The sequence below is a fragment of the Nannospalax galili genome, unplaced genomic scaffold, assembly GCF_000622305.1.
Source record: "Nannospalax galili isolate Female #2095 unplaced genomic scaffold, S.galili_v1.0 scaffold18, whole genome shotgun sequence".
In the NCBI taxonomy this organism is placed as follows: Eukaryota; Metazoa; Chordata; class Mammalia; order Rodentia; family Spalacidae; genus Nannospalax; species Nannospalax galili.
Genome location: NW_008346548.1, coordinates 9248296 through 9257214, shown reverse-complemented (window position 1 = coordinate 9257214; position 8919 = coordinate 9248296). Strand labels below are relative to the sequence as shown.

At 38.4% G+C, this 8919-nt stretch overlaps 1 protein-coding gene across 2 annotated transcripts in view; it reads right to left on the bottom strand.

The window, feature by feature from the left end:
* Cd86 (CD86 molecule) overlaps positions 1-8919 on the bottom strand; it is an 85106-nt gene that overhangs the window by 3748 nt on the left and 72439 nt on the right. The window lies entirely within an intron of this gene.

Genomic DNA, 8919 nt, shown 5'->3' with positions numbered 1-8919 from the left:
TTTAAAGCAGGCAGGTTTTGAAGGTAGAGGAAAGGGAAATCTTGAGGATGCTGATGCCTAAATAGGTTCACCAGAAAGTGCTGCAAAATACCATCAACTGTGAATATTATTTTGTTGACAGGTCAAAGTAGGAAATCTCCAGCCAGCTGGTACTCTGCTTTTTATGGATTTACTGCTGATAAAGTTTGGGGTTCAAATGCCTCCCGGTTGATTGACTATTTTGTCAGTACTATGGTCCCACTCGGAGACTGACAGTAGGGGTTGCTCACTTGGCATCCATGGAGAATGTAGGGACCACAAGAATCCTCTCAACAATACCCCAATGACTTTGCAACAGTCTAGACTAGATCTTTCTGAACACTTCCTGTCATTGGCAGTTCTTTTTTATATGGATGAATACTTAAAACAATGATAATATCTGTGGAGGTATATTAATTAACAGCAGAATTCAAGCATTGCTGGAAGACAGTTTGAAAAGTTTAACCAATGCATACAGTGTATAACCTTGAGCACAATCAAGACAGAAAACATTATGTAGGTTCCTTTCAGCTAATCTCTTTACCCCATCTATCCTGTTACCTGGTGTTTAGCTTTTCTTTATCCGAACAATCATAGAAACAGCACTGTATAATGAGTAAGCTTCTTGTGTCTTTTTTTATTTGGCATAAAACTTTTGAAAATCATCTTTTCTAAGGCTAGGCAGTTTTCCATTGTATGACTATACCCTTTTGTTAGGTCATGGATTACCTCTGATTTGTCATGCAATTATATATTCTGGATATACATTCTTTATTGGATATACATTTTTTACAAATATTTATTTCTTCCCAATTTATGATTGATTTTTTATTTTCTTGACAAGTCAATGGAAACATTTAATTTTGATGAAGTCTACTTTATCAGTTTATCTTTTCATGTTTGTACTTTCTGAGTCTTGATTATAAAAGATTTGTTTAGCCTAAGGATACAAAAATGTTTTCTTTCATAAATCTTTTAATTTTAGACCTTTTATTTAGTCTATGGTTCACCTTAAATTATTTTGTGCATGTCTATATTTTTCCTTGTAGATTTTAATTCTCTCAACACCATCAGTTGAAAATATAGTCCTTTGTACATGGAATTACTTGGTACTTCTGTCAAAACCAGTTGACCGTGTGAGTTTGTTTTTTAACTCTATTTTGTTACACTGACTGGCACGTGTGTCCTTTCACCAATATCACACTGTCTAGCTCCATTTGGGGGGAACTGTTTTTGTTTCTTGATGTAGGGGTCTGTATTAGTTACTTTTTCTTGCTGTGATAAAACACTGTGACCAAGGGAATTTATTTGAGCTTACAGTTCCAGGTCCTAGAGAGATTAGTGACCATTGTGGCAGGGAGGCATGGTGAGCTGGCCAGGGCAGGAAGAGAAACTTAAGAACTCACATCTTCAAGCAGGCACAGGAAGCAGAGAGTGACTGAAGATCCAGCAAAGCTTAAGGACTCTCTAAGACCACCATCCACACCCCCAACCCATGGCATGCTTCCTCCAGCATGGCCATACCTTTTAAGACCTCCTAAAACAGCACTACCAACTGGGGCAAAATGCCCACATACTTGGAGCCTATGAGGAACATTCTCATTCAAATCATCACAGGGTCTTACTCTCACTATATAGCCCAGGCTGCCCTCAAACTCAATACTCCTGATTCTACCCCTGAGTGCTACAATTACAAGCATGTACCATCATGCCTGGCTCCTTCTTCATTCTTAATTTTCAGAATTATTTTGACAACTGCCAATTACTTACATTCTCACACATCTTCTAAGACCCAGCTTTTAAATTTCTACTAAAAAGTCTTTCAGGATTTTGATTTGTATTGTTTAGATACATTGATCAATTTGGGAAAATTAGTATCCTAGTAATATTGTGCCTTCTGATCCACAAACATAGCATATACTTCCACTTATTTAGGTTTACTTTAAACTCTGTCTATAGTGATGTTTTGTAGTTTTCCATGTATAGGTCTTACACTTACAGTTTTGTTAAACGTATTACCAAATCTTTAATATTATTTGATAGTACTGGAAGTGGTATTTAAAATTTTCTCAGTATTTGTTTGATGTTAGTAGTTATATAGAAATAGAATTGATCTTGATTTTGCATTGATCTTGCATCCTGAAACTTTATTGCACATACTCATTAGTTCTACTAACTAATTTACTAGTTTTAATAGCTTATAAAGACTTTTCTATAAACATGATCATGTTATCTGACTCCAGAGATAGTTTTTCTTCCTTTTTTCCAATACGTATGCGTTTCTTTTTTGAGTCTTATTGCACTGCTCATGACCTCCAGCATGATGTTGAACAAAAGTAATAATGGGCATTCTAGCTTTGCTCTCAGTCTTAGGGGAAGAGCAAGCAGTCTTTTACTAATATGATGCTACCAAAAGGATTTTTGCCAGATTCAGGGGTTCCCCTTCAATTCCTACTTTCATAAGAGTTTTTCTTGCTTTTTAAAAAATTATGAATGGCTATTAATTTTGTCAAAAGCTTTTTCCGTATCCATTGACATGTTCATAAGAGCTTTTTTGCAGAATGTTAATATGGTGAATGTTTTTTTTTTTTTTTTTGGATGTTTTCCTTGGTTTTTGAATGTTGGCTCCCCTGTCTTCATAGAACATGCTCTAATTCATAATGATGTATTGCTAGATTCTAGTTTCTAATTTTGTTAAGATTTTGGGCATCTGTGTTCATCAGGCATTTTTGTAGTATGTCTTTCTAGCTATGTGTTTTCTTAGTATTGGTATTAGAGTTCCCCTGCCTTCAAAGCAGCTTGGATGCTGACTAGGCAGTAGGTTGGAGAAATTGTAATGTCCCTTTTATCTTTTCCCAGCTCTTAATCTACATTTTTCTGCTGTTGCTGCCCAGTGTCTGGAAACAAACATCTCACACACGTTTGGTCTGATTTCCAGTTGTTTGTAGCAGGAGGGAAATTCCAGAAGCAATTGGAAGGAAGCAGAAGTCCATTTCCTACACATAATCCCATTAGCCGATGGACCTGTTCCTGATTTCTATCTATCTTCTCCCTTCCTTCACTGAGATGTGTTTTGGAACTTGTGGTGGTTTGAATGAAAATGTCCCCCATAGGTGCCAAATATTTGGACATTTTGTCCCCAGACGGTGGCGCTGTTTTGGGAGGTTTTAGAAGGTGTGGCTATCCTGGGGGAAGCATGTCACTGGGCGTGGGCTTACAGAGTTCTTAAGCCTTGCTGGATCTTTAGTTGCTCTCTTGCTTCCTGTGCCTGTATGATGATGTGAGAGCTTAGCTTCTACTGCTCTTGCTCCAGCCACCTCCAGCTACCATGCCTCCCTGCCATGGCAGACTGTAATTAATTTCCCTGGAACCGTAAGCTCAAATAAACGCCTCCTTTTCTTTCTTTCTTTCTTTCTTTCTTTCTTTCTTTTTTTTTTTTTTTTTTTTTTTTTTTTTTTTAAAAAAAAAAAAAAAAAAAAAAAAACTGTCCTGGAACTCACTGTGTAGACCAGGCTGGCCTTGAACTCACAGAAATTCACCTGCCTCTGCCTTCCGAGTGCTGAGATTAAAGGCGTGTGCCACCACGCCTGGCCCAACTCTTCCTTTTATAAGTTGTTTTGGTCAGTGTTTCTATCACAGCAATAGAAACATGACTAATACAGAACTTAAATGTGTAAGTGTGACTCAGAAAGCTAGCTCTTCAGATATTCGAGGGTAAGTCTTCTCTCCCTCCTAAGCTTTTTCTCAGGTTCAGCATCTTCCATTTATTTGATACTATGGTTTCCATGGGGTTGAACCACCAAAGTTCGTGTGCTGAAAGTGCAGTGTGGGGATACTGACAAACAGGGTAACCATTAAAGCTGAGTCCCAATTAAAGGCAATTTAGTCATGATGACCAAACTTGGAAGAATTAATACATATCCTATGGGAGTGAATTGAGTCTCAGGAACTGGATACCATGATAGCAGGTTGTTATAAAACCTGGCTTCTCCCCTTGGCCTCCCTCTTGGATACATGTGCATCACATGCACTGCTTTTACATGTGTTCCCACTATACCATGTCATCTGCATGTTATGATGTGGTATGAAACCCTCATCAGATGTGGGTGCCCGACACTCTCAAACCATGATCCAAAATAAATTTCTCTTTTAAGGTACCCAGTCTTGGGTAACTTGTGACAGCAATACAGAAAGAATGAAAGCATTTGTGCTGTTTCTTATTTGAGCTCCCAGATACTTTATAAATCTGGTTAGGTTTTATTATTGTCAAAATTCCTCTTGAAAATCATGGTGCTTATAGCTGAATATAGTAACTAAGGTGAATATAGAACACAAAATAATTAAATGATCTTTTCATTTTTATGGCAAAGTCAGCACCATTACAAAAAGCCTCTGTTTAAAAGTGAAAGCAGACAATAAAAAGCAGATTTTGCATTTTTGAATTTGATTATAACTTCAGCATTTTAAAGGGAAAATGTGGTGAGATCACCAGCTTTCAGTTTTTAAACGCTATGAAGGTTTCTATTTAAATGTTCATTAAAAGCAGATTATTTTAGGAAAAACACGTGGCCCTTAGGAAATCATTATTGAGAGAATCAAACTCTTAAGTTTGATTTAAGGAGGCAAGTTGTAAAATCTGTTGACTAAAGGTACAGATACCTCCCCCTTGAGTTGTTGATCAGGGATATCTTGGAAATCCCCAAAACTATACAACCTATTGCCAGTACTTTTTTTGGTTGCCCACCAGAACTTGAGGATAAGACCCTATTGCAGAAGGCATCACACACTTTCATCACAAAACATGAAGAAATCAAGCTGGTACTGACCAGGAAGCTTCTTCCCTGTGGGCTAGCTTTCATGGTACTGGACGGTGCTATTGAGGTTGCTGGGTAGAGGTAGGTAAGAAGCCACAGCAGTGAACCCTGTGAGCTCCAGTAATCATAGGTGTGGCATGCTATGCACATGGGTGCAATAGTAGTGTGAATGTCATGGAGGTGACCCATTGCTTTCTGACTGGATTTAAAGCCTCCTTCATAGGAGGAAATACGTGCTGGTACTATAAATCTGGTTAAGAACCTACGGTGGGGGAGCTCACAGGCCCCACAGATGAACTTACTACTATTATTTTTTGAATATAGTTTTGAATTGTCTTCTAAATTTATATCTCTGCATCCATAAATTAGTATAGCTTTCAGATCTCATCAGAGAAGTTTCTTTGGGCAGTGGATGGTGGTTAACACAAAAACTCACAGCTGGTCAAGTGTAGAGAAAATGTGTCTGTGGACTTGTTAGCCACACATGGAATACCTACATCACATGCCTTCCCCCCACAGATCAGAGACCATTAAGGAAGAAGGGGTGTAAAGATTATAAGAGTCAGAGATCAGGAAGAACTAGGGAAAAATAATGCCTTCTGGACATGACAGGTCCCTGCACCCATGAACTTATGGCAGCTAGGGTTGCCTGCACAAGACCTACACAAGATCAATCCAGTAAACATTCCAACATGGAGGTGGGAGGGGCTCACTAGTACCCACCCCTAGCTGAGGAACTATTGTAAGTTGATGGCTTCTGGAGGAGGGAGATCATGCTCTAGTGGATGGCCCCACACCTGTGAGCATATGAGCATCACAGACTGGATTCATGGATTATTTTAAATAAAAAAGGTGTGGGAAGGTGGAGGGTGGCTCTGGGAAGGGTGGGGGTGTGTGGAATGAATATTTTCAAAATGCATTGCATATATGCATGAAATTATCAAAGAATTTTTAAATTCATTTTTATTGTTAATCATGGATATGTGTAAGTATGTGAATGCAGTGCCCCAGCAGAACTAGAGTTATGGACAGTTGTTAGTTGCCATGTGGGTGCCAGGATTTGAACCTGGGTCTTGAACACCAAACAGACAGGACCAGAAAAGAAACTCTCCACGGCACATTATAGTCAAAACACTAAATGTACAAAATAAAGAGACATTACTGAAAGCTGTAAAAAAGAACAAGTCACATATAAAGGAAAACCTATTAGGATTATACCTGACTTGGGTCTTCTGCAAGAACAGTCAGTGTTCTTAATCACTGAGCCATCTCTCCAGTCCCTCAAAGAATTTTTATATTAAAAAAACTGTTGGTTGCTTGAATGCTTTTATACATAGACTTTAAACAAGTCTCAAATGGAGAAACTGATAGGGAAACTTCAAGTTGGACAAAAACAATAATTCAGTTACACTTTCGAAGTACCTCTCCATGACACATTATAATTAAAATTCTAAGCCTGCAGAGCAAGGAAACAATCCTAAGAGGTAAACATCAGACCTCTCACAAGAAACACTAAAAGCAGCAAAAGTATGAGATGATATATTTCAAGCCCTAAAAAGAAATAACTGACAACCCAGATTACTATATCCAGCAATGTTATCTTTTAAAATCAATGGAGAAGTAAAGACCTCCCAAGATAAACAAACTAAAGCAATTCATGACCACCAGGTCAGGACTACAGAAGCTATGTAAGGACTCCTAACCATAGAGGAGGAAGAAAGACAGTCACAAATGAGAGCACAAGAAAGAATAAATCTCGTAAGAGGAAGAGATGGACTAAATAGCCATGAAAAAAGATCACATCCAACTCAGTTGACCAGCACAAACCTCTAATGTAAATAGAAGAGGAAAAAAGGAACAAAGAATATTTAAGCTAACCAGGGAAAAGAACAAGAGTATAGATATCAGCAAACTACTCAGTAATAACCCTAAATATTAATAGCCTTAATTCTACAATTAAAAGTTGTAGACTAGATGATTAGATTAAAAACAAGATCAATTGTTAGTGTCTTCAAGAAATACACCTCACTGGCAAAGACACACACAGACCAAGACCAAAAGTGAAGGGATAGAAATCAGTACAAGGAGCAAGTAAAACAAAACAAACAAAAACAAACAAAAAACCAAGCAAGAGTAGGTACACTCATATATGACTAAGTATATTTGAGTCAAAATTATTCAGAAGAGATAAAGAAGATTGCTGTATATTAATAAAGGAAACAATCTAGTAAGAAGATACAATTGTAAATATACATGCACTAAATATTATCCAATTTTATAAAACACTTTGGACATAAAGGGACAGATAAATCCAGATACAATTATAGTAGAAAACATCAATATCCCATTCTCATTAATAGACTATCCCGACCAAAAAACAACAACAAAAAAAGACACTTCATAGCTAAACTGAATCATAGATTAAATGGATTTTACAGGTATCTACAGATTGTTTCACCCCAAAGCCATGGAATATACATTCTTCCCAGCACCTCATAGGAATTTTTCTAAAACAGATCACTTTTATGATGTAAGTCAATTCCTTACAAATACAAAAAAGTCAAAACAACTTTTTGTAGCTTATGAGATCATAATGAAATAAAAGTGACATAAATAGCAAGAGAGACTACAGGAACTATGCAAATACATGAAGATTAAACACTACATTCCTGAATGAGCAGTGAGTCATTGAATAACTAGGGAAGGAAGTTTTTAAAATCCTAGAATCAAATGAAATTGAAACACATGTTATCAGAACTTTGGGATACAGCAAAAGCATTTCTAATAAGGAACTTTATATCTATAAGTACTTGTATTTAAAAAACCAGAGAGAATTCAAGTGCCCTCCTGTCAAGGCCTTAGAAAAATAAGAATACCTCTGTTTCCCTGGGCTTGCACCACCCACAGGCCTCTCTCTCCAGGGTAAGTCGAGTGTGCCCTCCATGCCTTGACTCCCCCACCCTCATTCACCCTCCCATCTACCCAGCAGGTCTCTCCTAGCCTGGGTTCTGTCCCATTCCTTGTCTTAGTGCCCCAGACACCTGGGGAACCACCACTGCTTCCTGATCCTGTGCATCCAGACCAAGTTAGTTCCTTCTCAGGTACCCAGGAGCACACTGGGCCTGGCCCTGCCCCCACCTCCCTCTGCTTCCCTGGGCCTGCACAACCCACCAGTCTCTTTCCTGGATGCCGGGGTTGACCTTTCCCCTTCCTGATCCTTGGCATCCAGACCAACCCAGCTCCTCAGTGCAGTCCCCAGGAGCCCTTGGGACCACTTCCCGCCCCCATCTTCCTTTGCATCTCTGGATGGCATGGCCACCAGCTGCCCTAGACCAGCATCTTCCTTGGGCCCAGCTCCCAGGCCAGTCCAATCACTAAATTCCTAAGGCCAAAATCTTTCCTGGAGGGATCCAGGCATTAGGAGAAAGCCTAAAAGCATCTGATCCTCATCTGACTTGGGCCTCTTGTGGGAACTCCTGAAGACAAAAGCAATCTGGCCACTCCAGTATAAAAATCAAAAGAGAGAACTGGAAGCGTAGAGGAGCCAGTTTTTCACGCCCAAAAAGTAAACCACAAAGACACATAAAGTTCACAAAAAGAAGCAGACCTAAGCTTGAAGGCTTGAGTCTCACACAAGAATGAGAAACTACAAAAGAAATTCACATGTCAAAATCACAGAGAAAAAATAATAACATGAAAAACCAAAATAACAGGTCCTCACCAAATACCAATAGTCCTCTAGAAGAGCACAATGAAAACCCCCTAGAGATAATGCAGGATATGGAATGCAAAAGAACAGTTACAAACATGATAAAAGAATTCAGTGAATTTAAAGAACACACAAACAAATCAAAGAACTGAAGGAAGATAGGATATACTTCTGAATGAATTCATAAAAGATTTAGAAATATTGAAGAATACTCAGGCTGAAATGAAGAAGGAAGTGAAATCCTCAGTAAACCAATTAGAAACGACAGGATAAAGCCTCACCAATAGGGTGAACGAAATGGAAAACAGAGTATCAAGATTGGAAGATAAAGTGGACGAACTGGAACACTCAAGCAAAGATTATGAAAAATTTAAGAAA